General features: G+C 46.7%; 1 pseudogene; it reads left to right on the top strand.

Annotated features, from left to right (window-relative positions):
• The first annotated feature begins 16,732 nt into the window (after positions 1-16,732).
• Positions 16,733-17,604, top strand: LOC138294229 (DNA damage-inducible transcript 3 protein pseudogene; annotated as a pseudogene).
• The last annotated feature ends 1,355 nt before the right edge of the window (positions 17,605-18,959 follow it).

The raw sequence follows: 18,959 nt of genomic DNA, 5'->3' as shown, positions 1-18,959 counted from the left end.
AGGGAAAGCACATTTACTTTAGCACTGATCAGTTGTGTTAAAGTGCCCAAAGTCCTAGAGCCAGCAAAAAGAGGTCAGAGAAATAGGAGGAGAAAGGCAAAGAGTTTGGGGATGACCCTGCAAAAAGGGCCAGGTCCAGCACTCAGGGTCTTAAGAGAAAGGGATACTATCTTTGCATGAGGCGCAGAAGCATGATGGATCAATGAAGTAGAAAAGTGCCTCCTTATTTTTTGATATTTCTCATAGTGTCTACTAGCTGTACAGTTTTGTTTGCAAAATCCTGCATAATTACGATTTTTGAAACATCAAAAGTAATTTTGGTGATTTTTTTTCCTCATATGTTGAAATATCATTTCAGAGTGGTGGAAAACCAGCAGATGAAAGATAAGAGCTCTTTGCTTCTTTGTGCTCTTCTGTTCCTGTGATAGTATATGAATAGCTCTTTTTATTTCAGACTCTTGTGGGAACAAAATGGGCAGTGTTTTTGGTACCATACTTCCAAAAACTCCACTCAAGTTATCAGCATCATCTGTGCCCCCTATTGGTAAGAGGGAATTTTTACCTGGAATCTAAGTTGGTTTCTTTTCGTGCTGCTAGCAGTTGTAGAGGGCAAAAGGGACTTTGTTGAAAATGCTCTTTCTGAGTGAATAAATTCTACATCCTCCTTGGATCATGTATCGGGAAGCTGTGGACCAACATTTATTATTTTATCTGGCACCTACCCAAGCTGTAGGAGCAAAATCATTTTTTTTAAAAGGCTGGCTTTTGTCCAGGGCCTATTTTTTCTTACAGATACATCACTGAATATAAGACATTGAACTCCCAGGCCTGCCTCCGACACTACCTGGTCTCGATCCTAGGCACTAATTTCTTTTTAGGCAAACCCTAGTTCATTCCACTGATATGCATAGTAAGAGTTGGCCCATGAAGCAAACAACTTTTGACCTAGCCTACAAGAATGCTTTGGCCCCTGTTGAGTATGAGATTGTCACCTTTTTGCCTATTTATGTCTAGTATCTTGTCTTGGACACTCTTTCCTGGGATGTTGGCCATTTGTGATTAACAACATTTTCATTTTGGGGTTGACTACAGAGTAATTGTGACTTTTCTCTTGGTACTTGGCCTAGGACATACTACCCTCCTAAAAATCTCCTTGCACAATCTACTTCTTATATTTGCTGCCATTCTGGGAAATTGTTCCAATTTTAAAAAGCAAAGATACACAATTTTCTGACTCATACATGCAGCATTTTTCTCTAGATTTGTCAGATGGGTGTTTACATCTCCTGCTGACTAATTATCTATATATAAATATGCAACATCGCTGGCTAAATCCCACAAGAAATCAAGTATTGCAACAGTAACCTCTTGTGAGGCATAATTTGATCTCTATCTTTCCACCTATCACTGAATTTATCTTCCTCCTTGTGGCAGTGTGTACAACCTGTTTTAAAAGAAAGCTTTTCAAAACTAGTATAAGGGAATGTTGGTCTTGTTGTACCAGGGAATTGCAGAGTTCATCATTCTTATAGATGTTAAGTGAGTTTCTTCAAATTTCATTGCACCTGATGCATCTGGATCATGACGAAATGGCCTGGAGCCAGACCCCCAGCCATTCGCTTCATCTGGCAAAGGCCTAGACTTAATACTTCAAATAGACAGGGTTGGTGGGACCAACCCACTTACGAATCAGTATTAAACCTTTATAGATGACCCTATGAACTTACATGCCATCTTGGATTTAGGCATACTCCTGAAAGCCGAGAATCTGTTCAGTTGTCCCATAGTGCCATAAGAGAGGGCAAAGTAGCCTACCAATGTTTTGTGGGTTTATAATATGGAGTCTGGGTCTTGCGTTTCCCAGATGCCTTCCAAACGCATGGCCCTTCTATGGTATCCAACAAAAAAATCCTAACTGCGTCCTGTGTGATTGGTAACTTCTTGATTATTTAGAGTTTCTGTCTGATCAAGTGGCTCACAGCTCCTGAAACCTTGCCTCACTTTTAAGGCCAACCTTTAGACTGAAAGTACCTGCACCGATTTACTGAAAAAGAGGCAATCAAAAATGTAGAAAGAGTAGTGAAATCAACTTTTTCCCTACTGAGCTAAAGGATCTGTTGTGGCACAGTGGCTCATTTACACTGTGAACGTTTCAATCTCATTGTATAGATTCTATAGTGCTAAAACTTGCAGCACAGGTAGGCACACAAGTATGTAAATAAGAATGCTTTACAATGAGCTGGTCCAATTTTCTAGGCAGTTGCGCACTGGAACCCTACCCCTCCTCCCACCCCCTGGCCAAATGTTGTTTGTGTCAGCTCAGGAGTGCTGGAGATCAGTTGCCTTGGTAAGGGGCAGAGAAGCCATAGACTTGAAGGATGTGAGTTGCTACAGTGATCCATCTCGGTCTGCACAGCTTTATTAGTGAATAACTACACCTTGCTAGAGAACTTAGAGTCACCAGACATAAATCTAGCTTTTGCCTGGTAACTCTGTAAAGGAAAAATTCCAAAAACTTGAATCAGTCCTTGTTAAGTCTTTGAAATAGTCTACCAGCAGAGCTAAGATTTGGGGCCTGATTTAGAGTTTGGCAGAGGTGTTACTCCGTCAGAACGGTTACGGATATCCCATCAGCCAAAATCTAAATCCCATTATACCCTATGGGTTTCAGATTTTGGGATAACCCCTTAAGTCAGGCCCTTAATGATGTCTTGTTGTCTTTCTAGAAAAAAAATAAAAAGGCATTGATTCAAATTGCACCTCTGTGCCTAACTCTACTCTCCTATTCCCCTCATCTCTTCTCTACTGGATTCTTTTTGCTTCATATCTCAAATTTTATGATCTTTCTGAACTTTGTTCCATTAATCTATGGCCCAGTCTCCTCCTTGACCTCTCATGCTTCTAATGTTGACTTTCTTGTAGTTTTCTAGTTTCATGCGAAGTGCTCTATTTGCCTTACGGCTAGGTATAATTAACATAAAACCATAAATAAATAATTTGCGAAGGCGAGAGGCTGAAAAAACTATTAAAGGCTAGTTCAGTCATCTGTCTCTTCGACTGGCTCAACCTCATAATCTAATGATTATGACAAGGAGAAGTAGAAATCAGTGTAATGAAGGTTAGTAGAATGACTATTCACCTCTGCAACCAGTCCATACCCTTTAAAATAGAACATAGCATTTGGTTTCCTGCTGTTGGCTCCGAACATGTAACTAGATCTTGCTGTCTGCTTGCCACCTGCATCAGTCTTTGAATACATCTTCTTCCACTGACTTGATGAATTATGTTGGTCAGTGCCTGACATACTACCCAGAGCTAGCTCTTAAAAATATTAACTTAGCTCAACGTTTTAAACTCACTCTTAACTCATACGCATAGAAAGAGGCCCTTGGTCATGGTCTGTTGTTTATATGTATTGAAACGCTTGTAGAAGTAGTCATTCCCCCCCCCCCAGTGACATCATAAAAGGGAGACGAATGCACTGTCTGAAGAGGCAGGTTTCAGGCTGTGTTTTCAGCTAGGCCTTTTTATCTGGTAGAAATCAGCTTTTGCATGGGGTTAGCAGATTTTCTTTAAACGAAGACTCAAAGCTGAGGACCCCCAACCACAAACACCTTCCAACATAAGTGGCTATTAAAGTCACAGAAGGTAATGTAAAGTAAACTTCCCAACACTCTATAATACAAGCATGGCTTGTGCTTTTGAAAGGTGAGGGAAAGCAACTGCCTTGCTGCACCTCCTGCAGGGTACAAGGGAATGTGCTGTATTGCAGATGTGTGCTCTAAATATGGTCCTTTTGCTACGATTTAGACAGGAAATCTAGTATCTTTTGTCTGTAGTATGGATAACTTTTGCACAGTTTCTAGATATGTGGTCTGTTTGTCTATTATTGCCTACTTTTAGGGCCATGCGTTTATCATTGTGTTAAATAACTTTGACAGTGGATGTATTGTAGGTTGTTTGTTCCCAATTCATATACACATAGTCAAAGGCATGTGTATGTTCTCTCAATTTCATGGGTTCCAACTCAAAAAAACTGTTTCCAGGAACACACTTTTTTTAAACAAAGCTAGAGAAGTCTATTAACCGTACGTGAATACAAAAATGAGTTTTTTTATGCCCGAGTTAGACAATTAACCTCCAATATACTCAAGTAATACTTCTTTCTAAGGTGAAGGGCAGGGGGTGCCAAAGGAGTTGTGAAGTACACATTGGGTGAATGTTCACAGTGAGTGGGACATTCATAAAACTTCAAAATGCACTTGCAACTTCTGTGAACATCTAGTAACTGTACTTGGATTAAATGGGTTAGGGTAGCTGCTATGTGGTCCACATAAATATGGATGTACTGGACTTGCCACATAATCCATTGCCACTTAATCCATTGGGTGCATAATCATCCAATTTAAACAAAAACATTTTTTTAACACCAACTATCAAAGATACCAAAAGAAACCATTGTATAGTCTAACTCATCACCTTCTGTGCACTGATTGCACTGTTAAGACGCTTAATTGGCACATTAAATAATACTGCACAGAATGTGCCACATTTTGCTGTCCAGTTTGCCTTCTCTGGCCACAAAATTAGCCAACTCTGCTGCATAATTTTATCCTCCAAATCTAGTGACCTGTTCTGCTTTAAATTTTTGGAATATCACTCAAAACAAACAAACACAGAGGCCCTCGTTACAATCCTGGCGTTAAAGTCCGCTGACTGCCGCCAACACACTGTGGCCGCGGCAGAAATCCGTTACAGGTATTATGACCCACATCTAGAAATCCACTACAATACAGACACCCACACAAGTCTGCCACACCAAAGGTCAGTGATAAACTGGTGATAGCGAAACCCACACCGTTACGCCAAAAGGAATATGCCCACACTATCACGACCCACGAATCAACGCAGTGGTCTTTCAACCGCGGTAAAGCATTGGCGGTACACACCGCCGCCCTCAAAATACACACACACTTACAAAACACAACCACTTTGGACAATTCAAAATGCACACTCCTGACACACAAACACAGCACACCCACACACTCACACCACTATAAAACACACACCCACATTACCCACAACCCCTTACAATGACATTTTTTGAAGAAGCAGAGAGAGAATAGCAAAGACAACACCAGCATTCAGAGGCACACAACACCACACTCATACACCATCCACGCACCTCAAAAAACACACCCCAACACATCACCCCATACATCACATCAACCATCACCTCACACATCACCCACACCACATCATGGCACCTGCCAAAGTGAACTGTCACGGTCCATACACAGAGGCAAAAAGGCAGACTTATACAATGTCCTACAGTAGTCTGATATGAGAGGAGCAGTGCCAGTCTCTTACCTGTGTCTCACTGGAAGTACTGCATGATGATGTTGTTTCTGTTGTCAATATCTTCTTCTTCTGCCTCCTCTTCTTCACTGTCCACAGGCTCCACATCTGCCACAAGGCCAACATCAGGCCCATCCTCCTGCAGAAAAGGCACCCTGCGTCGCAAAGCCAGGTTGTGCAACATACAGCATGCCACGATTATCTGGCACACCTTCGGTGAGTAGTATAGGGAGCCACCTGTCAGATGGAGGCACCGGAATCTGGCCTTCAGGAGGCCGAAGATGCGCTCAATTATCCTCCTAGTTCGCCCATGTGCCTCATTGTAGCATTCCTCTGCCCTTGTCCTGGGATTCCTCACTGGGGTCAGTAGCCATGACAGGTTGGGGTAACCAGAGTCACCTGCAAATGTAGAGGATATCTGTTAGACATACACCAACCCTTAGGGACTAACCCATACCCAGACACCTATTCATACTGTGTGGGGACCTTGGGCTCACCTATTAGCTACACACGGTGCCTCTGGAGTTGGCCCATCACATAAGGGATGCTGCTATTCCTCAAAATGTAAGCGTCATGCACAGACCCAGGATACTTGGCATTCACATGAGAGATGTACTGGTCTGTGAAACACACCATCTGCACATTCATAGAATGATAGCTTTTACGATTTCTGTACACCTGTTCATTCCTGCGGGGGGGGGACAAATGCCAGATGTGTACCATCAATGGCACCAGTGATGTTGGGGATATGTCCCAGGGCATAGAGGTCACCTTTCACTGTGGGCAAATCTTCCACCTGGGGGAAAACGATGTAGCTGCGCATGTGTTTCAGCAGGGCAGACAACACTCTGGTCAACACGTTAGAGAACATTGGCTGTGACATCCCTGATGCCATGGCCACTGTTGTTTGAAAGGAACCACTGGCCAGGAAATGGAGCACTGACAGGACCTGCACTAGAGGGGGGATACCTGTGGGCTGGCGGATAGCTGACATCATGTCAGGCTCCAATTGGACACACAGTTCTTGGATTGTGGCACAATCAAGTCTGTAGGTGATAATGATGTGTCTGTCTTCCATTGTCGACAGGTCCACCAGGGGTCTGTACACTGGAGGATGATGCCATCTCATCATCTGACCCAGCGGATGTGCCGTATGGAGGAGAATGGTGAGCAGAGGGTCATGTACCACATAGGTTGCACAAGGGTGTTTTGCACTAATGTGATTTAATCGGTGTGTGGCGCTGTCTGTCCGTATTCCTGCCCAAATGTGCTGTGACGCAGTTAGGTGCCCTGCCATGTGCCCCCCTGAAATGGCGGCTGCCTTACCTGTAAGGAGGGACAAGGGGAAATGAGGTAACCGCGCTGGCGTTGTGCAGCATTGCGGTAAGCGGTCAAAGCCCGCCCGCAATTCAGCATTGGTTTCATTTGGCCCTATGGGTTCCAGGAGCCAATGAGGATGTACGCCGGCGGTGACGGAACGCACCGCCGTGGACGTGACCGCCATTTTCTATCTGTTCACTCACTTGATACCTGACCTTCAACAGGAGAGGACCTACACTGCAAGTGCTGCTGTGACCTGAGTCTGGAAGCGACAAAGGCTACAGTGTCTGGAGAAAGGACCCCTGCCTTCACCGCGGAGGAGTTGGACAAACTGGTGGATGGGGTCCTCCCCCAGTACACGCTACTCTACGGTCCTCCAGACAAACAGGTGAGTACACTGTGAGCATGATGGACGGGACATGAATGTATGGAGTGGCCTGGATGGAAGATGCATGTTGGGGGGGAGGGCTGTGGCCTGCATGTGAGGATGGTCAGTGTATGGGTTTCAGGGCATGGGTGGGAACTGGTGGGCAATGAGTAAGCAGAACCGGACGGGGGAGTAAGTTCCATTCTTACTTTACCTTTCCTCTATGTCAGCGCCCACCAGAAGAAGGGTATTTGGCGTGCCATCGCCAAGGAAGTGCAGACCCTGGGGGTCTATCATAGAAGGAGCACCCACTGCCGCAAGAGATGGGAGGACCTGTGCTGCTGGAGCAAGAAGACGTTGGAGGCCCAGCTGGGGATGGCCTCCCAACGTGGAAGGGGTGCCTGTCGCACCATGACCCCCCTGATGTTCTGGATCCTGGTGGTGGCATATCCGGAGTTGGATGGGTGCTTGAGGGCATCACAGCAGCCACAAGGGGGTGAGTACAGTCTCATTCAGCTGACTCTGCGTGCTTTACGAGGTGTCTGGGTGGGGGATGTGGGCAGTGGGTTCCCCTAGGCCAGGGTGAACTTGCTAGAGTAGGTCCCTTGTTAGGTAGGCTCTGTGCCACTCCAACCCCAATAATGGTAGTGGCCATCTACAATTAGTCAGGCTCCTGTGGGTTCCAGATGTGCAGCAAATGGGGTTAGGCATCGTCCCCCACGGGCAGGTGATTTTCCTAAGAACTGTTAGTGCATGGGCTAGTGCATAGGGCTGCTCCCTGTGTGTTGTGTCCGCCAACGGTAGTGGTGTTTCTGGCATTGACCATGTGTCTCCTCTGTCTCCCCCCCCCCCTTTTTGTTTTTTCACCCTGTCCTTGTGTGCATTAGCATCATCTGGCAGAGGAGCAGTGGCACTGGAGCAGGAGGGAGCTGCAACCCACATGGCCCAGGAGGGTGAATGTACGGAGTCTGAAGGCACCAGTGGGACGGAGGGCGAGGGGAGCTCCATGATGGGGACAGGAGGGGACACCAGCAACTCCTCCTCTGATGGGAGCTCCCTTGCGGTGTCGGGCACATCCGTGCCCACTGCAACAACAGGTACAGCCGCCACCCCCCCTACCAGCAGCTCCTCAGCATGTTTACCGTGCCCACTCACCCAGGAGGGTGGGCATCTCCTTCACCCCAGGCACCTCAGGCCCTGCCCCAGTCAGCTCTGCTGCCCTCAGTGAGGAGGCTATTGACCTCCTGAGATCCCTCACTATTGGGCAGTCAACCATTTTGAATGCCATCCAGGGTGTAGACAGTCATTTGCAACAAACAAATGCATACCTGGAGGGCATTCATTCTGGCATGGTGGCCCAACAAAGATCATTTCAGGCTCTGGCATCAGCACTGATGGCAGCCATTGTCCCTGTGTCCAGCTCCCCCCCTCCAGCCTCCACTACCCAGACCCAATCCCCTCTACCTCAGCCTATCCCAAGCACACCATCAGACCTTCATGCACACACATCAACACACAAAAGTGGCTCAGGAAAATATAAGCACCACACATCCCACAGGCACTCACACAAGAACCATAGCCATGCAGACACACCAAAATCCATTGCCTCCAATGTGTCCCCCTCCTCCACGTCCTCCACCTCCCTCCAAATCTCGTCATCACTCACACCTGCATGCACTACATCCTCAGCCACTACCTCCATCACCAGCACACCCATCACCACACACCGCTCACGTGCAATCACCACCCCCACTACCATTCACACGTCCCCTGTGTCCTCTCCCAGTGTGTCTGTGAGCCCTCCTCCCAAAGTAAACAAACGCCGGCACACACCCACTCAACAGCCATCCACCTCACAACAGCCTCCAACCCATGCACCTTCACCCAAACTCAGAAGACGTACACCTCCTACAACCACTACCTCTTCCTCCACTCCCAAACCCTCTCCATCTTCCCGTCCCAGTGTGTCTAAGAAACATTTCCTGGCTAGCATTGACCTCTTCCCTACACCTCCCCCACCCGTCCTTCCCTTAGGGTCAAGTTGTCTAGAGCCCTGACCAGCACTTCAGCCACCAAATCCTCATCCAGTGTGGCCCCTGCAAGTCCGGGAACATCGAAGGGGGCATCCATCAGGGCTGCCAGTGTGCCACCTAGTGAAGCCAAGGACCACCCTATTCCTCCACCTGCCAAGGTAAAGAAGGGGCCAGCATGCAGAAGAGAAAAAACGCACCAACCACCCAGCAAGGCCTCTTCCAGAACCAAAGAGGACAGTGCCAAGGTCCCAGCAGCGACTTCCAAGGTGGGGAAGGGACACAAGAGCAAAGGGAAGTCAGCTCAGGGCACTGAGAGTCCGGGTGAGGGACTGGTGTCACCCCTTTCACAAGACAGCCCAGCAACCTGTACCGCGGTGGGCACCGCCGCAACGACCGCCACCTGCACTGCCGTCTGCACCGCCATCTGCATGGCAGCTGCCTCAACTACAGTCACCAGCATCATCCCCAGTGGCCAGCCTTATGAGGCTGCAGGAGACGGCCTGGTGTCTCCCTCCACAAGTACAGACACCTGCACCACCGCAGCATCTCCGCCGCTGCCACCGCCACCTGCCACGTGACGTGCCCAGCCAGTGCCACAACAGCGGACATCAGCAGCATCCCCTGTGGGCAGGCGTCCGAGGCTGCAGGAGACGTCCTGGACCCTGCACACACTACATGAGGCACCACCACCAGCACTGCCACTTCCAGCAGTTTGCAGCCTTAGTCGTCGCAAGGGGGAGTGTGGCTCTGCCTCCATGGAGTATCATACTACCTGTTACCGGTAAATCTCGTGGCTCAGACACCCATGTATGGGAATGGGAACTGCTACACCGCTGGTGCAGCATCACTGGGCACCATGCCCCCTCCAGAACCAGTGGAGAACAGCATCCACTACCACACTCCTTGGCAGGATGAAGCGCTCTGGGCACCAGGCCCCCTCCAGAACCAGTGGAGAACAGCATCCACTACCTCAGTCCTTGGCAGGATGAAGCACTCTGGGCACCAGGCCCCCTCCAGAACCAATGGAGAACAGCATCCACTACCCCAGTCCTTGGCAGGATGAAGCACTCTGGGCACCATGCCGCCTCCAGAACCAGTGGAGAACAGCATTCACTACCCCTGTCCTTGGCAGGATGAAGCACTCTGGGCACCATGCCCCCTCCAGAACCAGTGGAGAACAGCATCCACTACCCCAGTCCTTGCCAGGATGAAGCACTCTGGGCACCAGGCCCCTCCAGAACCAGTGGAGAACAGCATCCGCTAGAGAGACTGTGGCTTTGCACTCCCCAGGACCAATCACTGGGCAAACCACCTATTTGAGATACTTGAGAGACTGTGGCTTTGCACTCCCCAGGACCAAGCAGTGGGCATGGAGCCCCCTCGCGGAGCAGTGGTTGTCGTCCCATCATCCGGCTGAGGTTCCCCCCTCCCCTTCCCCCTGAGGTGCCTGTGTTTTTTTTAGACCTGGTGCCCCTGCAGTGTTCTCTCTGTTTTGAGGTAGGTGTCATGTGTGGGCTTCACTCATGCTTTTTGGGACCACTGGTCCATGGACATTTAATGGGACAGTGTACGGACTTGTGTACTTGCTGTAAATATTTGTATATACTGATGATTTTAAGTTATCTTGGGCTACCTGATTGTTCAATTATTACACTTGTTAAACTCATTTAATTTGGTCCTTGCGTTCTTCCAGGGGGTGACGGGTGTATCTGTGATGTAATTGGATGTGTGTGTGTGTGTATGTTGTTGTGGGTGGGGGATGGGGGTGTTGCGTGTGTGTGTCACTTTCTTCCCCCCACTCCCCTGTCTCCTAGGTGCAGTACTTACCATCGTCGTCACCGCCGTCTTTGATGTTCCTTGTAGATGAGGAGGTAAACCAACATTGATAACACCTGTAACTCGGGCTCCATGGCGTCCTGGTTCCTCGTTGGGTGTTGAGAGGTGAATGGTTTCCCTTCTGTGTACTATTTTCGCCGTGCTTTTGATGGTGTTGATACCGCCCTGGAAAAGCTGGCGGATTGGTGCCTTGTAATAGGGTGAGCAGTACATTGTCTTCCGCCTGTCTGTTGGCGGTTGCCGCCGTGGTGTTTGTTTCTACCGCCGTGGCGGTCGGAGTGTTAAAGTGGCTTTCTGTGTTGGCGGTTTCCGCCACGGTCATGATTCAATTTTTTTACCGCCGGCCTGTTGGCGGTAATACCAGCGCTTTATCACCGACCGCCAGGGTTGTAATGAGGGCCAGAGTGTTGGACCTGACATCCATGGCGTGGTTTTCCCCAACTTTTTGCCTTCCTCCTCTTATTTTTCTGACCTTTGTTTTGTTGACTTTGGGACTCTGGGCACTTTACCACTGCTAAGCAGTGCTAAAGTACATGTGCTCTCTCCTCTTAACATGGTATAATTGGTTTATACCTTTGTGGCATATTAGATTTACTTGAAAGTCCCTTGTAAAGTGGTATACCGTATACCCAGGCCTGTAACTTAACTTAAATGCTCCTAGTGGGCCTGCAGCACTAATTGTGCCACCCACTCTTTCAGACCTATCTCAGTCCTGCCACTGCAGTGCCTGCGTATGCAGTTTACTGACACTTTGACTTGGCATTTAAAACTACTTGCCCTGCCTTTAACTTCCCCTTTATTACACATAGGCTATCCCTAAGATTGGCCCTAGGCAGCCCTGTGGGCAGGATGCTGCGTAAGTAAAAAGGTAGGATATGTACTTTTATGTTTTGCATGTCATGGTAGTGACAAACAGCCTATTTTGGTTTTCACTACTGTGAGGCCTCCTCCTCTCATAGGCTAGCATTGGTAATTGCCTTATACCCCTTAAGTGGTAATTCTTGATCAGAAAGGAGTAGTGTTGTGATGTTTGATAAGTTTTGAATGGTAATGATTTATCCTACTTACTGATGAAGTTGAATTTCACATTACTGTTTTAGAAATGCCGCTTTTAGAAAGTAGGCATTTCTCTGTGCTTATAGCTATTGTACTTTGCAGATTGTCTCAAATACACATCTGGCCTGGGGTGACAGCTACACTTTAAGCATTCTCTCCCGACAGCCACAACACAGGAAGGGCCAGGTGTGGTAGGGGAGACATCTGCATTTATCTGCATACCTATACCAGGCGCTGCTGGCTGCACATTGCATGGAGGACCGCTGTGCTGCCAGGAGAAACTTCCATTTGGAATAACTGCTTTGTTGTGCCGGCCTGCTGCCTACTGACTGCAGAAGGGACTGCTACTTTGCAAACCTGACTTCATGTGCAGGCCTGCCTGCTGCTCCTTTTGTGCTCCCACAAGTGCTCTCCAACGCTTTTTGGCCTATCCCTTGTTCTTTGAGATCTTTGAGCCATCAAAAGTCTCCTGTGCCTGCCATTGCCATATGACTCAGCAGCTGGTGAGTTCTGCAGTGGGGCCTGGGCATGATCAGCGCATTGCTGCTCCACCATAAATTTGAGGAGTACTGCAGTGCTGGGGCGTGTGACCGGACTGAGCGTTCTGGATTGCTGACTGACATTGCGCCGCCAAAGAGTGACTTTTGCCTGATCCCCCACCTCTTTTCCCGCTTGTATTGGAGAGAGACTGCTGAAGGGCTGGTGACTGGACCGTGCATCCCATATTGTCCTCCTTCTGGATCCCTGGCGTGACCCTTGGCGTAGTTGTGCTGCTCAGACTCGGGGTGACAGGACTTGACCCTGCAGTGGTCTTGAGGGACCTGCGGGGCACTTGTATCATGGAGTGCCTGTATGATCGGTTGCCCTCTATTACCAAGTAGACCAGGAAGGCTATGATAATAACGTGATTCCCATGAAGAGGGAACGCAGTTGTCTGTCATCAGAACACCCGTAGGGAGCTTAAGAGAAGCAGATACATTTGTGTAATCACATCATTTCCTTCTGGCATGTCTGTCAGCGTTATTATAATTCTAATTTTACTAAAGAACCTAATAGGAGCATAGGTGCTTCTGTGCCATATTGTTACCTAATGTAATCAATATGATATTGTTTTTCAACCAGCATAACTTGCAATGTATTTATTAGATATGTGCCTTTCTAGTCTTGTTTTGGTCAGGATAACAAGTACTATCCGAAGAATTGCATATTATTGATGATTCATGCTGTTTTTGGTCTTGTTGGATGTATAATATAGTAATCTTTTTCTCCATAATCCGGCATGGATTCTTTTTTTTGTGGTGTATTTATTGTGGTCTGTGTTAGTGTGTTGCACAAACCCTTTACACATTGCCTCTGATGATAAGCCTGCCTGCTCTGCGCCAAGCTACCAGATGGTGAGCACAGGTTATCTTTGGTGTGTACCTGACTTGCCCTTACTAAAGTAGTGGGTTCTGCCTGGCTTAGGTGCGTACCCCAGCCAACCAGAAACCCATTTCTAACATGGGAACAGTTTTTTTTGGGGGGTGAGACAAATGGAACCAGTGAAATCTTTGTGTAAACAGATATTTTTATAGTCGTTTAAGGTATGCATTAGTTGTGCAGATGCATACTTTAGGTGCAGAATTAGCATTTTGTACGTGGTTAATATTCAGGGGAACTTATTCATTAAGGGATTTTAGTACTCCAGTAATACAGTTTTATATACTTTTATATGCCTTTGTGATTTAGCCCCAAAACATGTACAGTGGGAATAGTCCAGGAATATTCGTCCACAATTATTATGGTACACTCTTTGCACCCTCTTTGCTGCGGCCATGCACAGTGTTGTCATCAGTGATGTCATTTCACTTTTTGCAGTGAGGTTATCAGTGATATCATAAAACATGTCAGCAGTGATCTAATATGGGGGTCAATTATCAGTGCATGGTGAGTGCTTTAGCGTATTAGTTCAAGTTACCTGAGAAAACTATACTGGTGAATTTCAGTGGTTTTGTTAATTTAAAATGGTATGTTTTAAGGTTTTTATTTTTTGTGAAGTAACATATTACAATTCCTAACGATAACGTCACTTTGACCTTTGTTTTTTTCAGTGAATTTCGATGTTTTTTTACAGTAAGATGTCCTTTGTCGTACACAGCATGGGGTTACGTACACAGCATGGGGTTGGGTACAGGCCAAAGCCTGCAGTTAGCCCCCCGCTGACTCCAAAACCCTATGCTGTGCATGTCCTTTGGCTATGCCCAAACCACAGTGGACACTATACCCCACACAGCACATGTCTTTTGGCCATGTGCAGCATGTGGTAAGGTGTAGGGCCTACGTCCAACCCCTTGCTGGCGCTTAACCCCAGCTGTGCACACCCTCTGGCTGCGTGCTGCGTGTGGCATTTCACCAGGGCATTGACATGTCTCTATTTTGTTGGGAGAGGTACAGGGGAGCCCCAGTGGCCCCTTGGTCCCTGCTGACCACCTTGGTGGGAAAAAGTCACTTTCTCTTTTGTAGTAGGTGCCCTGCTGTCCACCTGGGTCTCACATATGTCTTTAAATCGTTGGTGCCTGAGGGGAGCCCCAATGCCCCAGTGACCCAAGAGCTGGTTCAGTAACTTTTCTCCCACCTGGTCAAAAAAAGCATTTTTCTCTGCTCCTGTCTGAGTGAGAGCGAAGTTGTGTTCCCTGCCCAGGAGAGTACAGGCAGAGTATGCCTTTACTCTCCCAGGCAGTGAACCACAGTGTCCATGGGGATGGGGTTCCCAGGACGCTACTTGGATCTGGTCCTAGGGGATGTGGGTCCCTACAGCCGATCTACAACTAAGGGTGGATGGCCTAATGGCTCTCTCTCCTGAAAAAACTGGCCCTGGGGGATGGGGTCCCCAAGGCCTCTTTGAGTCATGGGGAGGCAGGGGGCTGCATTGCCCTGTCAGTTAAATGAAAAATTGGACCTAGGGAATGAGGCCTCTGTGGTCTTTCAGTAGCCTGGTGGTTGAGGGGGCACACCCCTCCCCCCATAGTATAAAACTGTATTTGACTCAGGAGGATGGGAGTCCTGGGGCCAAAAATGCTCTGGGATGGAGGCTGTGCATCCCGTTCCTTAAAAAAAATGTTAAGCAGACCTGGGGGTTTGGGTCCCCAGGTCCTGAAAAGGGCTCACGAAGGGGGCTGCGATTCCCTCCCCTAAATAAGTAAATGGGTCTCGGGAATGGAGTCCTCAGGGCCCAAAAAAAACTTGGGTGGGGGGCTACTTGACCCCTTTCCAAAAAAGTAAAGAGGACCCAGGGGTTGGGGTCCCTATCGCATGAGAAAGGCTCGGGAAGGGTACTATGTGCCCTCCCTCCCCAAAATCAGGCAAGCGTCTCTAGGGGATGGAGTCAATCCATTTCAGCCCAGTTAAGTCAAGTAGGTGTCTGCATTCAAAAATAGGGAGAAACGTTTTCACCTGAAAAGTAAGACACACCACTGTCTGACTACCCGAGGATCTCATTTCCAACTTTTGTACCTTGCGGACACAGTTCCCTGGCATGATAGTGATACCTTGACCCTCCTACCACACTTTTTTGGAGGATCTGCAGTAAAATAAAACAAATACAGACTCCAGCCTGTTTCAAATCTTAGCAGACCCCTTTCCCCCTCCCCCTCTTTCCGCCCCCTGGGTGTATGCCAGGGCCTGGGGAGTGGGGGGGGGCATTGGGGTTTGGCGGATGGGCACCCTTCTTTTCTTTTTTTGGGTGGGGGGAGGGGGAAGTGATGTCATAAATTATGTCATAGAACGTCATGAGTCATGTCATGTGAGGTCATAAGCAGTGCATTGCGGGGACGCATGTTATAGTTAGTGCTGCCAACTATAACTGCTGAATGTTTTTTTTTTTTTTGTTTCTTTTAACATTAACATTGTCAGTGAGAAATTCACCTGACTATAACGTTGCTTTAACTTTTGTTTTTTCAGTGAATTTCTAAGTTTTTTTTTTTTTTATTTAAATCGAAAAAACAGATATTTTTATTACACCTAACTATAATGTTACTTTAACTGTTGTGATTTTTCCAGTGAATTCCTCGTTTTTTTTTTTTAAAGTAAATTAATGGGTTCTTTAATACTAATTTATCAAAGAGTAGTGAATAAAATATGGTTGAATATTTATTCTATTTTAAAAGTGATGCCTCTCATGAGATGTTAGCGTGAGCCGGATGCACAATCCCCTGCTTGCTTGGACTATGAGAAGGCTGTACTTCCTGTTTGGCTTTCGCAAACCACTCGCGAGATCGTACATATAGAATTTTTTTACTGTAAATGTGAACAAAATTTTGAAAATTACATATGTTGTTTGAGCTACAAAAATTTATTGTGTACAGTTCTATAGAAGATATAAAGGAAGTATTTTTTAACGGGCTTGCAAGATACCTGCAAGACACTCACAAGAGCTCTAGGAGGGGAAGGATTCTGTTTGGTTCATATGGATGTCTTTATTTAGAAGAAGAAGAGTTCATCCCTTTTTGCTTTATTTCACAATTAGACTTGGGCGAGAGTAGACATATTTAGCTTGCTCTCCTATCTTGTTTCCCCTTCAGCAGAAAGATGTCTTCATCTGATTCAGATGAACATCCAAGGGCTTCTGCACCAGCTCAGCCACCTCATTCACCCAAGGAATCCTTGGTGTGGCAATTCTTTAATGTGAGGCCAGGTGTTAAGAAGGTCTCCGCGAAGTATGTCACATGTAAATATTGCAGTAAAGATTTCAATTGGGGGAGCAAAAATAAGCATATATTCCCTCGCCCAGCCTAGTACAACAACCCGCCCGGACCCGCGCCGCGCCCACCGCTTCTACCAGTGTCACAAGGCTGTGTCTAGAAAGAGAAAGTGTTGGAAGAGAAAGAATATCTTTATTCCTCACCACACATGATCAGCGAGACCACCTTGCATAGTTACAGAAATGACGGCAGAGTCCCTGCCGCTTACCTCCTGTGCTCCAGCACCCACCACACTGTCCGGCTGGGAGCTGGAGGCGTGGTATGAGGACCTCCATGATGTGCTACTCTCTGATGTCAAGGGCAGCCAGCCTGTGGGAAAACAGAATGAGGTGAAGGTATGGGACCCGCTTGATGGATCGTTACTGTGGCATTCTGAGCCTTTGCCGACATGCTGCCCAGCAGACCTCAACACTGAACCATGTCAGAGTTTGGGTTTGGAAGATGATTTTTCGGACAGCCTCCTTGAGTTTCTGATCCAGGACCCCGAACCAAGTTTTTGTGCAACTGTAGGCATCCCGGAAAGTGATGAACAGTTGCCCGTTGTCCCGGAGTCAGATTCTGGCAGCATTAATCACACAGAGGATGAAGACTCTGCTAGTTCTGCATGTGGAGCAAAGAGGAAGCGTGGTGGGCAGCCCAGAGGAGGAAAAAGACTGAAAGAGAAAGAGCAGGAAGGAGACAGGAAAGTGTCTGAACTCTTAGAGAATGAACGTCTCAAAGTGGAGATTGAGCGACGGAGTGCAGAAGTTGAGAAGACAAGGAAAGCCCTGATAGACAGAATGGTAAACCTGAAGAAGGAATAATTAAGCGAAAGTGGGAAAGGAAAGGGTCGAAGGACAACGTGCTCTGTAAATATGTAAATGGGTTCATGACTTACATGGTTTTTGTTAGGGCAGTCATTCTTGTTTGTTAAGCATATATAGCACGAGTACCACAGGGATGTGGAAACACCTAAGGTCTATGCATCTGCAAAAGCTTGCATGGGCAGAGTTGGCTCCTGCTGCGGAGCTAGGCAACTCTACAGGGGTTTTAACATCATTTGCTCCAGGAGAATGCACAGATGGACAATAACCCTGCTTTTTTAATAAAGAACTATTTTGCCACTTGTATTTTTAATTCAGAGACAAGCAGATGTTCCCAGGGCAAGCTTGCCCTAGAGTTCAAGTGGCCTCCTACGCAGACGTTTTTTATCACTTTTTGTATGTTTTTCTTCTTCTTGTTTTGAGGAAAATGCAATGTGTGTTTAACACTTCAAGTTGTATATTTTTGTTGTAGACTTTTACAGAAATGTAAAAATACCTCAAAATTAAAAAATACTTAAACACAAATTGTTTTATAGTTGTTGAAAAATGTTGACAAAAACAGCTTTATTAGAGCTACCCTCTACTTTTATCATCCTTGTTGCATCCTACAGTAGCAAGTGTGCATACCAGAGTGTATTCCAAGATCACCTACTTGTTCCTATTTTTCACAATCCAATGAGAGTCTTTTGAGATCGTAACATTTTTAAAATAAAGAAGTAACCTTTTACTCATTACAGTACTTAACTCTTATGCATTTCCTCTCAATAACAAGGACCACAATATGCATTTCTACTAGTAGAGTGTAGAGTCTATTGAGAACTCACATGACTCCATTTTATATTTCACGATCCCGCTAGCTTGTACAAATTAGTTAAATACAATATACATTTATAATCTTCACAGTAGTTATCACTTAGACCCTGCTCTCTAAATCTAGGGGAGCAGGATGCCCTTCTGCTGCCCCCTTATATATCTTACATAATTTCTAACATTCTAACAGCCAGTCAATCAGAGTGCTCTCATGAAGGCTCAGGGGAAAAACAAACTTCTCGACTAAATCTAAGACCCTATTTTTCATTTTGCGCCTTCGCAGAGGCTCGTGAGACTCTTGTGAGCCCAACTGCCAAAATATGCGATTATTTTTTAACCTTCATTTTTAACTACTGAACGGATTTACACCAATTCACAAAAAGCACAGTCTGTGGACAAATGTAGCTTCCTGCTGAATTGTGTGTAATTCTGTTCAGCAATTTTTGCTGCAGGCCTGCCTAAAGAAGACTAATAAAAATACATGTGGATTTTTGGGACCACCCTCTATTTTTCGGTCCCTGCTTGATGGATCACCCCGAAACTTTCCTGAAAGAAGCTGAGGTGGATGAGCCTTTTTTAAAATTATTTTGTTTTTAGAAAGTTACGAGAAGAATCGTCCAGTGGGGCCAAAGTTATT

The sequence above is a fragment of the Pleurodeles waltl genome, chromosome 4_2, assembly GCF_031143425.1.
Source record: "Pleurodeles waltl isolate 20211129_DDA chromosome 4_2, aPleWal1.hap1.20221129, whole genome shotgun sequence".
NCBI lineage: Eukaryota > Metazoa > Chordata > Amphibia > Caudata > Salamandridae > Pleurodeles > Pleurodeles waltl.
Note: the sequence above shows the minus strand (reverse complement) of the source record. Positions and strands in the feature narration are given on the sequence as shown.